The sequence below is a fragment of the Platichthys flesus genome, chromosome 23 (assembly GCF_949316205.1).
Source record: "Platichthys flesus chromosome 23, fPlaFle2.1, whole genome shotgun sequence".
NCBI classification, from domain to species: Eukaryota; Metazoa; Chordata; class Actinopteri; order Pleuronectiformes; family Pleuronectidae; genus Platichthys; species Platichthys flesus.
In genome coordinates, this window is record NC_084967.1 from 11,453,660 (window position 1) to 11,470,227 (window position 16,568).

The window sequence follows — 16,568 nt, forward strand, 5'->3', positions numbered from 1 at the left end:
TGAAAGTTTAACTTAAACCTTGATTTTGAAATTTGAAACTGGTGTAATGTTTCTGATTGTGCAGATACAACATTTAGTCCGGTCCTGGTCCCTGACTTTATTATTATCATATGAGGCGCTGTTGTGGCTCCGGTGGCAGAGGGGAGTAATAAAGTCCGTCTGTATCTGGGCCTGTAAGAGTCATAAGTAAAGGCAAAGCTGTCACTCTGATGTACCAATCTGACCTGAGCAGGGCCACGGTGCCGAGGCTCCCATCACGCTGATAAAGATGTTCATAAAAGGATTTATATTGGCTGTCACCGAGTGTAGAGATCCTTATCCGGGCCCATATAGACGCAACAGCCATGTACAACTACGCACATGGATTCAGATGGAGGGAGAGACACACAAACACACACACACACACACACACACAAGCTCCCGCCCCATTCATCTTCACTATTTATGCGACCAAACCAACTGTGATCGCAGTGATCTCACCAGCTGATTCTGGTTCAGATTTGGGGTATTGGATGACAAGAGGAAATCACATAGAACACTGATAGGATCGCATCCAGGGACATCCTCCGCCCTTCCATCCAAAAATACAACTGGATCCTGTTTTGACACACAACACAGGCAGTCTGCTTATCCCATCATTACTGCAGCGGCTCACATTCCCTGTGAAAGACAACATAACCTGATTACCAGCATCCGGTTTTAGAAAAGGACAAATGATGTGTGGTTTTTGTGTGTAGATATGTGTGTATATACTCATTTGTCTGTGTCTTGAATACCCTGATGTTTCAGATGTGGCTTATTGCGCTGGGATGGATCCTACTGAAGGTCATCCTGCCACAGCCTACAATATTTCATCCCTTCCGTTTAAAGACATTTACCTGAAATGGTCTGAGGTCACGTTTAATAAAAACCTGTTATCCATCATGGATTTGTAGCTTTAGCAGATTAGAAATATAAACTCGGATGTGTTAACCTGATTTGATAAAGCCTTAGCCATTATCACTTGTCGCTGTTTGCGGCTGCGTTTGCTGTCACAGATTCCAATCGGGACGGTACACAATATTAAATCTTGCACTTTCATGAGGGCCACAGTCACCATTCCTACAGGCAGATGATATTATAGCATTTATAAATCCTGTTGTAGATGATAATGAGCATTTAGAGCCAGGGTCTGTCCAGTAACGATGGGGGATGGAGCCGCTGTGTCATGGACAATGAGCTCGACCAATCAGGAGTCAGTCTCAGCTGTCAATCACCCTGAAGATAAGTGTGATAAGAACTTAATAAAATGAAAGAAACAATATTTGACTTTGTCTTTTTAGTTTGGTCCATGTCTCATCCATTAACGTGGAGGAGGCTTAACATAACATCTCATTCTCTACATGCCTGACAGACATTTTGGGATAACGTGTTCAACTTTGGAAATTTAGAATAAAAAGGGGATATAGAACCAAATCTTGAACCCCACTTCTGTCCTTGTCATTTGAATCATATAGTACATGCAATAACATGGTAGTTGATTAATGCAGTGAGCTGGAGAATCTTTTTATGGCTGATGTAGTCCCTGTATAAACACAATTAAGAGAGCATGGATGTAAAGATGGAGATGTTATATGGCGCAGGACCCCTTCATTAACAGAGTGCATTAGTGCATAAGGGGAAATAAAACAAAACAAAGAATAATTACGATGCAGTGACTCGAACCAGCACATGTAACTTTACACGTCTGTGTCTGTCGGATGTTAATGTGTAGATTAATATGTGTGTGCAGCCTCTGTCATGTGTGTGTCGCAAGCTTATACGAGTCCTGAACCCCCGTTTCTCACTTTTATCAGGCTTTTTCAAGGTTACTCTGAGCAACTTTAATTAACACACACTACCAGAGGGAGGCTCCACTGATACAAGAGGAAATTCTCTATCAGTGTCTGTGCAACCCTGCTGCAGGCCGGCACAGTGTTTGTTGTTCACACTGATATGAACAAGCAATAAATCTAACTGAGAGAAAATCCAGGCACAGTTATACTTCATGAGGGGGATCGCTGATGAGAGGATCACAAGTAACACAAATGCACAATAGTTCTCAATGACAATGACACAGATATATTTAAAAACTTTGTCAAGGTCAAGTTCTTATTGTCACACACTCGCAGCTCATGTAGCTTTTTCATCTTAGGAGGAATATAGATTTCCTAAAGCTGTTAAAGCTGATTTGAAAATGGGGTGTGTGTGTGTATGTGTATGTGTGTGTTACCATCTATGTCAAATGGGGATAAGACCAGTCCAATTCTTTTTTGAATTGTAATGACACACAACCAGACTCCCTATCGCACACACACACACTTTACAGTACACACACACACTTAACCTTCACAACCTACAGTCGCACAGTAAAAGACGATGCAACAACACAGTGCTGATCATAAACAGTGACCTTATCTCACACACAAACAGACGAATAACAAAACACATTATTCGCAATGTGACCCATCCACACACCTCAGGGTGAACACTGAAATTCAAATAGGTACCAACAAGTGTAATCTCCAAAGAAAATTATAATATGTATTTTGCTTCAGCTCTTCCAGCTCTCGCTCCATTAACCCTCAAGTCACATCCTATAGAAACACATCGTTATAATGTATAGACCTCAGACAAAGACCTACCAAGCATAGAAAAAGTATTGCAGAATGTAAGCATCTGGATTTGTAGCATTAAAACTGATGCTTTACACACATCCACCCAACCCAAGTCAAAACCCCACCTCAATAAAGCTCCCTTGTCTTCTTTTAAGCGCAGGACAAGTATGCAGAAAGACGGTATTAGAGGTGGGAGCTCCTGCACCATTACAGAGTTCAGAGAAGCAAAGGAGAAGAAAAACAAGAGAAGAGAAGTGAAGAATCTCTGCCTATGAGAAACTACCAGCTATGATACAGTCAAATATCTACAGTGCTTTATACAAAGAGAGAAATATTGAGCCCAATGCAAAGCTTTTTTTCAAAACATTGATCGTGTCACAGACAATCGTTAGAGAACGTCTCGTTGGATTGGGGGAGCGAGGCAGGCGGCAGGTCAGACACAAAGAAATGACAACCTTGATTAAAAGTTCAAGCAACAGGCAACAAAGGTGAGAAGGGAAATCTAATTAAACTGAAGCCTGAAAGGATTGAAAGACAAATCAATGAAGGATAAAAAATGAACAAAAGAGACACAGGAGCAGATATGCAGATGGAATGTGGCAAAGTATGAGTGTGACTCGGAACACCATCATCTGAACCAGCTAATAGAAAGAGAAAAGGAAATAGAGAGCGAGAAAAAACTATATAGAGGCGAAGAGAGAGAAGAGCATATTTCTTCTCGCGCTGAGTCCCCACGCGTCTGACAGTCCAATGGATGATTTATGGCGAGCGTTGCCTCGCAGTGTAATTGGCCGCCATGTTGGTTTCTGGTGTTGGAAGGGGAGCATGAGGGAAGCGCAGGTTTCTCAGGACTTGTGTCCAAATAGCAGAAATCTATTGAGAGGGTTAAGAGTCAGGAGGTGGAGAGGCTGAACAGAACAGAGGGATGAGGGGAAGATGGTGGAAGACAGAGACCACACTAACAACGGTGGACGACGCATGTTCGTTCTTCTTCTGTCATTTTCAAGCCCGATTTAATCCATTCCACATAACAGTTATTGTTTTAATACTGTAGCTGTATTCTATACCCTCACTGGTTGTCTGTGGTTTTTAGAACTGCTTTTAAAACATTATTAATTGCTTTTATATCCCTCAAGAGCCTTGTACTACTTAAAGCAGACCAGATATTAAATGTTCTCTCGTCTAAAATGTCTAAAACAACTAATTTATTAATGTTATAGCAGTAATTAGTCCCAAATTATGTATTTAACCACATTTATTGAAAAGCAACATATGGCCAAAGAGCATAAGTCAGCCGATGACCTAGTAAAACGTAAACGGGTGAGTAACATCTAATCAAAATGCCATCAGTGCCCAGTGACATAGCTGCAGATGCGTCTCTATTTAACAGATTATTGATAGATGGGTGTGCTGGCAGTGAGATCACCGCTGCCACGTCAAGATGAGCTCACACTAGTGATCCCTGCTTTAAGACAAAGTCAATGCGGTGACCTTGAACAGAGCAGCTGTGTTGGACTCTGACAGGCTTTGTTACAGGCGGTGTCCTGGCCCCTAATGTCCCAAATATGTGAGATACACTTGTATTATGTCTCTAAGACTAAGCTCACAGTACTAAAACAAAAAACAGGCCTTATCATTTTTTTTCTTGATGCATTCATTTAAGAGGGCAGCCATACAGGAGCCATAACAGGGCAGGCAAGCAGGACAGGTCCGGAAACCACATCAACCCATTACTGCATTAATGCTTCAATGCTTATCCAGTGTTTAGCACATTTATACATAGACTAACACTACACAAGATGACAAAATGACTAAAGTGAAAACATCAAGCTGAAGAGTTTGATTCTATTTCATAGATATTATATATGCGCATACATTTGAGTGGATCGAAAGCCATAATCGTTTCAAAGTAGGTCTCCCATTTGATCTAATTTTGTAATGGGACAGATAAACGATTGAGGCCATTCAGTGGTCTGCTGGGCCGAGTGGGCAGCCCAGGTTTGAAGTCAGTGTGTGTCGTTGCATCACTCTGATGTGTAAATAACATTGTGGAAAAGTTGAGTGCTATTTGGTTTGGTGTTTAACTGATGTGAGGAAGACATCAAAGCCCTCTCTGTGTCTTTTATCTCCCAATCCTGGAACCGGCCTAATGCATACACACACACACAAACACAAACACAGACACACACACACACACACACACACACACACACACACTACCATTCACCCACCGGCAAAGGAAGGGAAGTGCATTGCCATCCGCAGACGCCAGATAAACCTCTCTCCTCTCTCTCCTGTCCTCCCTGTGATGCACCTCCATCGCTCCTTCATTACTCGTTCCCTCCCACCTCTTTTGTTTCCACTTTTCCCCCCAGTGCTGGCACTCGGTCGAGAGGAGTTGTTCTCCATTTTCTCTGTGTGAGCAGACCAGGCAAATAACTTCTCTCTTTAATGAGCATGTCCTGTTCCCTTGCTCCGTTCATTCCCCGAACACACACTCTCCAACACTGTCAGCTCCCGGTGAAGGGGTTGGTTAGTGTGTGTGTCTGTCTGTGTGTGTGTGTGTGCGTGTGTGCGGGAATAGGAAGTAAAGGGGGGGACATGGTTGCTGTGTGACCGGAGCAGGCCAATAACTTGTCTCTTTAATGAGTGAGTGTCATGTTCTCTTGTTCTCTCAACTCTCCTAAAACAGCCTCTCAAACCCTGATAGCTTTCTCCGGGATGGAGGGATGGAAAGAGGAAGGATTACGAAGAGGAAGAGCGAGGGCAGATGCGGATAATAAATCAGACGAAGATAAGGAACATGAAAAATACTGTCTGGAAAGCAAAGAAAGAAAGAAAGAAAAAGAAGAAGACGATGGACAGGTGGAACTAAAGCAAACATCTTCAAATAAACTGTAAACTGGAGGTGTGAAAGGTTTAGAACATACAGTCTCAGACCCATACACCATGTAGAAATGCCAGCGCACACACACACCCTGAGGCTTCCCCTTCAATCTGCAAAACCCTTTCCCACCAAACTCTAATCCCTTAACCTCCCTTCCTCCAGCCTACAGTGATTTCCAAAACCTCCACTGATGTTGCATCACTGCCGTTAGATGACATCACAGACTCTCCTTGAGGTATAGATCAGTGAGTACTGTACGCCAGACACGGCGTATATCTATATATACAAACACATTCATATCACCAAAGCTTCTTATGGCCAAAAGCTGGCAAGAAAATGCAGATTTGCATAATGGCCTTACTATTAGCAAATTCGCCACTTAGTAACCCTGGCTATTTTGCAGGCAATAAAACACCATATGTAAACTCTCGCCAGGAGAATAAAAGCATAATTTCATCTCCAGGTCAAAATATCAACCTATTAGAGTTAATTCATTTTTATGTGCTAAAAGATTATCACTTCAGTGCCCAGGCAGACTTGGGTATAGAAATAAAAAAGGCCTAGAGTCTATTGCAGGAAGCTAAACAAGGGCCAAGCAGGAAACATACACTCACAAAACCCCAGTCGACAAAGACAAATCTGGTCCAAACTTCTGTCTGAGAAGCAACACACGCTAAAAACTTTCTGCCGGAAGCAGGTGTGGATGAATATTCATGAGTGGAGCCGGTATCAGGTTGGCTTCTCCAGCCACCTTTGTGCGACTAGAGCAGAATGTGTGCGCTTTTGTGTGTAGCAAGCAAGCGTGCCTCTGTGTATGTGTGGCCGCGTGTAGGTGGAAAAGTGGCCACTGCTTAGAGAGACAACTAAAGAAAAGACAGGGGGCGGGAAAACAATGAGCAGACAAACTGTGAATATTCATAAGGGCGACGGAGTGACTCACAGCAAACCAGCATGGAGGAGAGGGGGGGGGGGGGGGGGGTTCCACTAAATCCTGTTCGGCCAAGTTTGATATGAGCTTGCCACAATATTGCATTCGGTAGTTATTTATTGTGATAGAAAATAGTGAGTAGCCGAGTGGTTCCAGCAAAGACTTAAAAAAAGGGGGGATTTTTTAAAGCAAATTACAGACCTCGGTGGCAGCCGCTTTGCATTTTAATCATCAGGACTTTAATCAGGGTAACCAGTTCAGTAGTCAAGAAAAAATGAGGGGAAATATAATATGCAAACAAGGCTCACAACGTTTCACCGAGTATGAAAAAATCAAGTGCGCTGGTGAAAACGGACCCAAGCCCAGATGCAGGACTAGAGCAGAATGAAGAGCTTTGTTGTGGTGGTCTTGGCCTCAGATTCTAGTGGTTGTGATGGCGATTTAGTCACAAAAGCAGTTTCTGTGATTTGGGCTTATATGACGACGTTGCTACAACAGAGTCTAACGGGGCAATAGACCCAAGTGTTCGGGCAAGCAGACTGACGCGGTACACAAGCCAATATTTTATTCAGATTAAATCCCTTTCACTTCTTTTTGTGTGGAGTTTGAATGTTTCCCTCCTCGTCTGTGTGGGTTTTCTCTGAGGACTCTGGCTTCCTCCCACAGTCCAAAGACATGCAAATTAGGGTTTGATTAACTGGAGACTCTAAATTGACCATAGACGTGAATGTGAGAGAATTTCATTGTTTGTCTTTAAGTTCTTTTTTTGCCTTCACATCTATAACAAGCAAATTTATGGTGAATAAAAAAAAATGAAATGAATTAGTGAAAGAGGGATCGAACAAAGAAGAACACACAGAAAAAGTATAAAATATCACAGATGCTACACGCACAAGAATGCATGAACACACACACACACACACACCAACACACACACTATCACACTTAAATGCTGTTACCCCACGTAAAGGGAGGAAAAGCACATTTCCGCTGATCATACTACATTACCATGGGAGCAGTGTTTAACAGCTGGTCTCCATGCCAGAGCTACGCTGGTATTCACCTTACATAATTTAAGCCCCATTTAGATTAGCTTTGTCCACTTAGTGATCCGGCGGGAGCAATGGCAGCTATACATATTTTAAAAGCAGGAAGGGGAAATGGAACGGGAGGCTCCATAGGAGATGGTGCGCGAAACGTACGGTAAACAAGTAAATTGGGAGAGCGTCGGAAGTGTCCAAACCTCCCAGTAGCATAGAAAAAGTCATGATGGTCGGGAGAGTATCACTGCAGGTAAAGGATGAAGAGGAAGAGGAGGGAGAAGTGTAAGAAAATGAGGAGCCAACACACAAGCGACGAAGAGAGGCGGAGTGAGTGTAAACAATAGAAACAAGAGAAAACCAAATCATAATGTTTCACCCACAGAGAAAACGATGAATTATTTAAGTATCCCTCTGTTTTTCCCTCCAATCAGTCGGGACTGTGCACTTACTGCAGCAGCGAGTGGAGAGAGAACAAGACAGAGGCGCGGAAATGAGAGGAACTGTGAGAAATGAGGGTACTTGACATGATTGGCATTTTAATGTGATACAGAGATAACTGAGAGCCCAGCAGCTTGTTATGGTTTCAATGGCTTTGCAGTCACGACCCGCGGAGCACAGTGGAGGAATTTGCTGAATCTCCGTCTTTACTTCGATTTATCACTTTAGTCTCTTCAGCTTGAGCAGTTGCAGTGTTGCACAACAAAGTAAATAAACTGATAGAGGGACAGGAAACATGTTTTCAGCTCCTGTTACTTCATGTTCTCCTTGTGTTCGAGTAAACTATGTCTGCCACATGACTCTCAGCTGCTGTCAAGGCTCTGGATCAGAGGGGTAGACCCCAACTGGAACTAAAGGTTAAGGACACACACCCAGGTTCACACACCCAGGTTTGATCAGCCTGTGGTGGAGTCTTGCAAATAAAGGGCCGAAACATCCAATGAAATTAATGGGAACTGATGGTATGTTAAAGTAATACTATTAGTAGTAATAGTAGTAGTAGGTGATCAATAACTTAATACTTCTAGAAAAATACCTACATTTCAATAGCATCAGCAATTTGGTTTATTCTTTGCAGTAAAAAAGTGATTTGCTTTACAGGTGCCAATAACCTATTAATCAATAAACCTATGACAGCTGACTGCAGGCACCTCAAGGTTTATGTGTGTGTGTGTGTGTGTGTGTGTGTATGTGTGTGAGAGAGAGAGCGTACGACCTCGCTATGTCATATCTTGTCAGTCGGTACAGTTTGTCAGTGGAGAGAGAGAGAGAGAAAGAGGGAGAGAGACAAACAATGACTCAGCAAACACCCTCAATGAATTCCAGTCAGGTCATATAGGCCGCTGCTGTGTCATGAGAAATATCCAGACCTGAGTTCACACTGTGACAAACAGTCCCGGTTACTGCAGACAACAGGGAAACACTGGAGGATTAAATCAGCCTGAATCTACCATGTCCCAATCATGTCCATGTCCCATCCTCTAACATGGAGGAGTGGAGGTTTACAGTACATGTTGCAACCAGCCCCCAGGGGGCGATCAAGATGATTTGTTTTCACTTTATCCTGTTATGTTATCCATCTTTAAATACTGTCCATAGATATGAAATGATTGACATTAGGTTTGATTTGATTAGATAAAATAAAATACAACCTTTGTCAGTTAATTATTTATGTTTCCACTGAAAATCCGTATTTGAAAATGTATATTGGTATTTATGAGATATTGAATTAACTATGTATATCAATTACAGCCAATATTAAGTCACTAAGCTTTGACATTATGCCCTGTTTTCTCAAAGGTAACTCAACCAGGGATAAATTCACAGATATTCCAGTTTCTATTTTCATCTTCCGCCGCCGCTGGCTGCCTACCCTGCTGTTCCACTGCCTCTCCTCCAGGTAAGCAGTGATCACACCAGCCCATGACACCACACTGGGACACTTCTGCCGCCACACATCTCATCTGCCTAAATTAGCATGTATTACACTATCACGTGAGCCATTTAAATTGTGCGGATGACAGCATACACTAGGTGAGAGACAAGTAGACAAAGACGCGGAGAGGGAGTCTGGCACTGTGTGAGGGGGGGGACAGGTGTTGCCGGGTTGGATGGAGGAGAACGCAGCAGGGTTGAGAGCGGTGGCAGAATGTTAGGGAGGAGGAAAGAGCAGATAAGAATTAAGGGTGGAGGGTTTTAATGGAGACTGAGGGAACGCCAAGTTAACTGTAAGTACAAAAAGATAAAATTACAACCTGTTCTGCACTTTTTCCTCACTTGACACCATCACAGCCCTTTTGACACCACCTGACGGATTAAGTGCTTTTCATCTTCTGGCAGGGTTTTTCACCCAGACACAGATATTGAAAATCTGGCTAAAAAGTCCAGTTAAGAGCTTAACAGCCTCCTTTGTGACGGGGTGGCAAAGCGCTGGCTCGGAGGTCGATGGGCCTCCACTTAAGATCTCGATGATAACAGCAAGAATGACAGCACGTGTTGGCATGGTAATTCCCATGGTCGTCCACAGTGCTTTCTGAAAGTGTTTGTCCTCAAAAGGGACACAATCAGGAAGATAAAAATCACAGGAATGATAGAACGGGGAGATATAATTTGAATTAGGTCTGGTAGGACAGATTAAACAACAGGGAAACTATGCATTTCAACTAGAAGACATAAATGTGTCAGATAAACACACTCACAACGGAAAACCGATTCTATTCTACAGCATTCCTCTATCTGTAACACGATACACATCCAAGCAGTCGATCAGTTCAGACGTGCCTGTTGTCAGCTCAATGTCACTACTGGGGAAACTTTGAAAAGTCTCTGGTATGAAATAATCAGACATTCATACTCAGAAAAAAAATCGCAGCCATGAAAGTTTTTCTTTTCACCTGTGATTGACAATTTTTCCGAGGCTACGTGAAGAGAACCTGACACACTGGGTGAAGTGCAGGGGTTATAAATAACCCTGGGAGTTCTCTGCACCGTGTGTTTGACCCAGATATGATCAATATTAGAGGAGTGTAGGTTTTATTTCACACTTTCTTTCTCTCTTTAAACTTGAATAAAACATGAAAGGGCAAAACTGTCTTTAGCAAGGACAGAATTACTCAAGAGCAACATTGTGGAAGCTGTTAAAAATAACGCAGTGCAAGATAATACTGTATTCTGTATAGTTAACTAGGGAAGCTGCAAGATAAAGACAGATATCCAGTGGAGTATCTATCAAGGTCAGTGTGAGACCGTTCGAGCGGCTGCTGCCATAATTGAGTTGTGTGTGATTTCTTCTTGGTTGTGTTTCTGGATTGCGTGTGCACGTCATGAAAACTCCACCACTGCTCGACATGTGAGTTTGTGTGACAACTAGCTGCTTAACATCCAGAGCAAATCAGTGCGTGACAGCTTCATAGAGACGATTACGAAGGCAGGTGTGAAGAGTCGTTTGTGCAGTGGTGAAGCTTTTAACTTTACTAGCTGTGTGTGTGTGTGTGTCAGTGTGAGAGTCAAGACCATCTGTGAGTCCGAGGAAGCAGAGAGTGCACACATTGTACCACCACCTGTGTAAAGTGCTGCTAACTTCACACCAGGTTTTTCTAGGTCATCGCTTCTTGCAGCCAACAATTCAACTGACCACACCTCGTTTTCAGACAGGTGCTCAGATGGTGCAAGTGCAACAGCGTGGGTGCTGGATGGGACAGGGACAACTGTGTGGGTCTCTAGCAAAGAACAACTAACAAAGAAACTTGAAAAGTGCTTAATGTCTCTTTGCAGTGGGTGTCAAATAGGGCCTCAGGACACAACCTCTAATTCTAGATGATACGAAAGCAGCCACCTTCTAAACATTAAACATTTGTGTCGTAGTCAACAATTCAGATATTACACAGCAATATCTGCCTCAGGCCATAGTATTATGACCATAGGCCAATCCAAAATCGTTCCTGAGCCAATACAACCACTTTTTCTTCAACAAACTCAAATGGACAATGGAACAGCTTATGGAACAAACACAAGTAAAGGAGTACGGCAAAAAGCAGAGCCGGGGCAGAAGCCCTAAACATATACCAGATGCTAATCTAGTGCTGTGGTAGCAGCCTGCTGTGGCCTCTGGCAGTGAGAAACGGCCTGAACAGGAAAGCAGGGCACACAGGACACACACTCTCACACACCTGCGTAAGATCACATTCATTTTTTTTGTTTTGTCTGTAATGCTCAGTCAGCTCTTAGGGGCTCGGCTGACAAAAAGATTAAGTGGGTGCAACAGGGACATTTTCACCTGGCCCACGTAAAGGTCACCATTTTGAACCCTCGGACAGGCTAGAACACACAGATAGTAAATATGTGTGACACTCCAGTTGTTCCACTAACAACAGAGGTAATGATAGAAACTAGAGACTAAAAGGATCGTCCTCTGCAGTACCTCAAAGCAGAACATTAGCCAATACACCAAATAATTTAATTACAGCAATCATGGCCAGGCTGGGGATTGATTTGAAATATTGAAATGATAATTAGATACATTTTTAGAAATGCTTTTGTAGAATAAATTTGGCTGTTACATAATTAAAGTGACCATAATTTGACTGAAATTAAATTTGGTAGTACACTCGGATACTTTGATAACTTTACACAAATAAGACCCGATTCATCATCCTCATGTAAAGCTTTACACCGCTGCATGACAGTAAGGAACTCATATCTGTTTACATACCTGTAACAGGAGGAGGGCCATTCCAAAGGAGACACCACAGGGACATGGCAAAGAGAAAGAAAGAAAAAGAGAAATTACATTAGTACATTATTAAACAAGGACACATAACAATACATTTTGAGCTAAAATTATCAAAAGTGGCACAACACAACAACTCAAAAAACCAAAAGCTCCATTCACACCACATAATAACCACATATGTCAAACTAATTCCAGCAACGTCCCGCAGGGGGTTGTTTGTGTGAAGCGAGAAACACCCACAGGCTGAAATGATCAAATTTGTCAGGCCGTTTCCGCTCATACCCGGAATCTAATTTTCTTTTTCTCGCACTAACTCTCAGCCCCGGTTAGCGGTGACAGCACCCACAGCCTGTGCCACGTCGTGCGAGCGAGGCGGGCTGGCGCGGTGGCAAACCGGCGCTCCGCAGTGCAGCGGCACAGCAGCCGCCGCAGGTTAGAAAGATGTGATTCATTAATCAACACTCCCTGCAGGGAATAACGCTGCCTGCTGGCACCGCCTCGCCCTCTCTCTCTCTCTCTCCACGCTCCGACTATCTACTGGACAAACAGCACAATAGTTTGCTGTATACATAAGGGTGCGCGTGTACCAGCCCACTGGTATGCATTGCACTTGTAATTAAACACTTACACAAACACAGCCGCCGCATGTCAACATAAATATTCATACTTGTGTTGCCTGAGCTTTGTCTCCCGAGGCCTATCTGTGATGGAATGGCCTTGGTTTGGGGACTGATGAGGGTAGGAGGATAATCAGTTGAAAGCGGGTTTGGGAATTTTTATCTGAAAGCTGCAGATTTCTCTCGCACAGTCCTGCCCTCTTTGGTCAACCATTTACATTCACTTCCAATTTTAATTTATGTAGCAACTTGGGTTTTATTAATCACTGTCAGCCATAATAGGGCCTGAAGTGGCCAGTAATTGCTGTTTGTAGTGTTACGTGCAACATTAAACGGGTCCTCGGTGTTGCTCTATAAAGGTGAGAGGACTTTCAGGGGATGTGTGTTTTTGCTCTGTGATGTTTTACTGCTTGATAAGACCTGCACAAACAGGTTCCCTTTACCAAATCCTCATTCAGATAACAGCAGGTGAAAATGTGTGTTTTTTACACCCCTCACTCTGGTGAACGGCTTCCTTTGAGGAAACAAGCTGAGACACTCCACGGATGCTTCCTATCAATACACTGAGGATGAGTGTCCGGCTCGGAAAAACTTGCACATGCCGTTTAATTCCCCGAGGTTTCCCGGGCTCTTCTTAAGTGCTGCTTTAACATCTTGAGTAACCATGCAGTCTGGCCCATCGAGCCCTCTGATAGACATTTTAAGAGCCCGGTCTTGCTGGGATTAGAGATAAAAGGTCATATCTGTGCTGCCAAAACACTGTTTGATGCAGCGCGGCTCTCACATCGACCTAAAGCAAGCAGCATTAATGGAGGAGGCAAAGAGCCGAGGAAAAGAGTTCCCTCTGCAGGCTGGAGAAAATGAGTCGCTGAGGATACGCAACCAACATGAGAGCAACTGTGTGACAAAGTTCACATACTGTTTCTGAAAGGAGAAATACACTGATTCAGAGTGTTTGGCACAGTGATGCTGAACAGAAGGGATTTTTAAACAATGGTCATTTCCACCACAAACCGCCTTTTGAATCTGGTCGATAGGAAAAAAAGGGCCCGACTTAAGACTGCTTCAGCAACACATCAATCGTACTATATGTCCTGTCCGACACCGAGGGGTGTGCCTCTGTGTCATTTGATTTGTGAGACCCACCACTTATTTCAGATTAGATCTGCTTTAAAGGGAAAAGAAAAATCCATATTGAAGCCCCCAGAGGACGCAGGACCGTTGCCAGTCATCACGGCCGGGCACATAAGTAGCAGCTCCACACCTCTCTGCATGTCCTCCATCCATCATAACATTATCCCAGTAGGTCAGGAACCCTTTTCATAGTGGGAACAGGTCCGTTCTACTGGGAGCCACTTACTTCATTGTGATATTTCAAATATACATCCACACAACATGCGTGGCCACCAGGAGAATACTCTGGGTGTTATGAATTAGCATTTAAACTCTGCAAATGAGATAGTGGGCGGACATGGTAGAGACGGAGGGAGCAGAGGAGTGAAGAAATACATTAGCGCATGAAGAAAATTATGGAAATTCTGATTAAGGTTCAACATATGGGCTTCATTTAGGGAGGTTTGTGGCTCCCTGAAAATGTGTCTGCATTAGGTAAACACTTCAGAGGAAAAGAGGATTGAAGCGTGTCTCTGTTGGTGCACGTTAGTGTGTCTGAAGAAGTGCACGTCTCGTCTCGTGTGCATGTGTTGCCTGTCCTTCAAATACTTCAGGGAGCAACAGAGGGGGGGGGGGCTTAAGCGCGCCTTGTTTTTTCCCTGCACACAGCATCCGCACACTCGACTGTGGCTCAAACTAATTACCTGTAGAATTCACGACATTATTTCACAGCAGCTAATGGCTGTTCTTAATATGCCCGTAATTATCCGCCAATGGGACGTAATTGACGGCAACAACAGCAGAACTGAACCTTAAGTAAGAACGGGGGAGACGGGTTTGCGGGAGAAATTAGTGGCCGTAAAATCCAGAGTTTTACAACCGGCGGACACAGACAAATATTGATATTCTCTCTCTGCTCTGTGGTTATTTTCTTTGCCAGTTCTCCAACACCAGTGGTTCAATTTGCAGTGATTTTGAAGTGGCCCAGTTCTAGTGGATGATGCCTAACAAGGCTATCTTGCATCATCCTCTCATCCACACAGGAGACCCTCCCCAACACTATTTGATCTTCCTTTTCCTGTAGTATCTCTTTAATGGAGCAAAGTGTTACTCGAGTATTACTTTATCTTCATCTTCTTCCCCTCCTCTCTCTGCCATTGTCGATTTCTTCCTCAGGCTCCCCCCTCGCTCCCTCTCCCCTCATCTCTCCTTCTGTCCAGTTCCTGCAGCTCCTCTTCGCGATGCAGCAGCTTTCTCTCCCCTCCCTCACAGTCTGTTCAGCCGCACACACTCACCCGCCTCGTCCCATTATTTATTGATCAGGGATCGAGGAGGTGGCGGAGGAGGGGGCTGCATGGGGTCTGACAGGAGGCTGAGCAGTATTTCCATAAAGGATATTTAAGGCCATTGCCTCCCAGTTGCTCATCCACCATCCCTGGAAGACATACTGTGGGGTCACAGGGCACGGTGAAAGGACAACCCAGTCCTTATGAAATATGGACAGCTTATAAGAGTGGCAATAAGGGGCCAGCAGGGTGATGGGGGTTATAAGGGGCTTCACTGAGTGTTTTAAAGGTGGGGGTGGTACAAATACAAACCTATGAGAAAGACCTTTAGATCTAATATTCATTCACATCTAAGTAATGGAATCCACACTCTCCTCGTTCACTCCTTCATTCCCTTACACACTGGCAATCAGACTAGTTTAGGCGAGCCCCCCCTTTCTCCTCTGAATAAAGGACAAATGGTGCACCTGGGCAGCCTGGCCTGGGGAGTGCTCAAATTGAAGTGACATTGTGTGTCATTAAATTCCTCCACACCACCGCAGAGTCTGCTGAAGCAAATGGAACCGGCATAGAATGGTGTGTGTGTGTGTGTGTGTGTTCTTGGAGTCCTGCAAAAAAGGTCAGAGATGGCCCCGCAGTCTCTTGTCAGCATTTGCGGCGAGCGGTGTGGCAGGAGAGAGAAAAGGTTAGTAGTATCTTTTCATTTGGGCTTTTTCAGGAAATAACTGGGGAAATGAGGCTCTGTGTCACGGCTGTCTTCACAGCGCTGCGCTCGAGGAGAGGCGAGAGAAAGACAGGCGGTGAAAAGAAGGAGACGAGGACGTGCAGTGGGACGCAAAGAGTTGCAGGAGAGACTGTTGACATCCGGTGGAACTGGTCCAAGGTGTGAGTGCTGCTTGGTGTGGGGGCATGTGTGCACGTGTGTCTGTGCCAGAGCACGACCTCAGCCACTGCAACATGACACAGATGCCAGGAAGCGGACAGACATGCTGAACAGGGAAATACAGAGGATCATGAGCAGAGGGCGACTGAAGTTGACTAATACTCAGAAACACTAACTAAGCACTCCTGCAGTGAGTAGAGAGAGGAGGAGGAGACACACACACACCGGCACATGAGGTGATGAGCTGGAGCTGAGGTGAGTCAAGGGGAGAAAAGGACCGTTGGGCAAACTTGGGGATAAACCCAGATAGAGGCTGCATCCACTTGGCTATAATAGTTTGAAAATGCATCAACTCTGCTACACACATGCCTGGAAGTCCACTATACTCAAGAGCCTTAGAGCCGCTAAATTGGAAACGTATGGAAAAAGTGCCAGTCCCGTTTTAG

At 44.1% G+C, this 16,568-nt stretch overlaps 1 protein-coding gene across 1 annotated transcript in view; it reads right to left on the reverse strand.

The window, feature by feature from the left end:
• plxna4 (plexin A4) overlaps positions 1-16,568 on the reverse strand; it is a 185,935-nt gene that overhangs the window by 107,736 nt on the left and 61,631 nt on the right.